Here is a 1,428-nt window from a genome sequence, read left to right on the forward strand (position 1 = left end):
TGAAGACGGGTGTCTCTCCTCTCCTCTCCAGCCCCTCTTCCAGACTCAGAAGAACACAGTTTGATTTGACGCATCTTCTCATTTAAACCTAACTAATGTGAAGGATTCCTCGGGGCTTATTATTCGCCCTAGAGTCTGAGCACCAAGCAGAGAAGGGAAGACCCTAAGAAGCCAGTAACAATTGTACCACAGAAGTGAAAGGACGGCTGCGTGAGCTTCTCAAGGATGGGGCGGCGGCCACCCTGGACACCCAAAGCAACTCCCTGCAGCCGACGCGATTTCCACAGAAGAGGCGTCCCACTGGATTCCCAGGGACGGGGCTAAGAAGGGCAAAGGGCCGCAGGGTTGGTAGAAGACACATAATTCCTTCTCAAGAGAAACACAGCCAAATAGTCCTCAAAGGCATGGAACAAAAATGCCAGGAAATTGCATATAGTACAACTCAGTTTTCAAAAATCTGCCCCAACCAGAGACTCACCCAGGTTCCTATGAGAACGCTCAGACTGGCTGCCGTGGAAACCTTTCGCTAAAGACCCCGCCTGTGCTTACCCGTCTCCCCGCTCTCCTTCCTTCCTCCCACCTTACCCACTTGGGGACAGAGGTGTCCAGCAGATCAGAGCCAGGGAAGCTTAGCTGGGGAGAGTCACAGGACACCCACGAAGCTCCTGCTTCGCACAGCAAACCTGCCACCTATGGGCACCAGAAAGACGGGACAGTTCTGAAAGAAATTTTACTGTAAACCAAGTTCAGAAATCTTTCTGCCATATGGAAATGGACATCAGATTTCAATAATTGAATTATTTATAGGACTAAAAGTGATGTCTGTGGGAGAAAGGAAGGGCCATCTGGGCAGAGAAGCCTATGGGGGACTCAAAATGCTCCCTATTTGATGTACTTCTTTGCAACCTAATTGGTGGTTTTAGTTTACACTGAAAGGTTGAACCACAGTCTTCCAGACATACATGGTATTTTAGAAATCCTGTTCAGATTATACCCCGCAGGCATTAAGGTGGTGGAAAGGTCTGAGTAAAAGCCTAATAAATGTTTTTCCAAAACCAGGTAGATTTAGAGATTTTTTAAAATTAACTTTACACACTGGGCGGCACCTGTGGCTCAAAGGAGTAGGGCATCAGCCCCATATGCTGGAGGTGGCGAGTTCAAACCCAGCCCTGGCCAAAAAAAATACTGCAAAAAAAAAAAATAATAATAACTTTACACAATGGGTGGCACAGATGGTCCTCTGTTAACAGGTACAACTGTTAGTCAACCGGACATACCTCAGATGGTTCTTTTGTCCTGGTAATACTGGCTGAAAATATTTATTTATTTATTTATTTTTTTTGAGACAGAGCCTCAAGCTGTCCCCCTGGGTAGAGTGCTGTGGCATCACAGCTCACAGCAACCTCCAACTCCTGGGCTCAAGCGAGT

At 47.1% G+C, this 1,428-nt stretch overlaps 1 protein-coding gene across 1 annotated transcript in view; it reads right to left on the reverse strand.

Moving 5' to 3' along the window:
- Nucleotides 1-1,428, reverse strand: part of ADGRL3 (adhesion G protein-coupled receptor L3) — a 372,824-nt gene that overhangs the window by 168,618 nt on the left and 202,778 nt on the right. The window lies entirely within an intron of this gene.

The sequence above is a fragment of the Otolemur garnettii genome, unplaced genomic scaffold, assembly GCF_000181295.1.
Source record: "Otolemur garnettii isolate 467f Iridium unplaced genomic scaffold, OtoGar3 scaffold00130, whole genome shotgun sequence".
Lineage (NCBI taxonomy): Eukaryota > Metazoa > Chordata > Mammalia > Primates > Galagidae > Otolemur > Otolemur garnettii.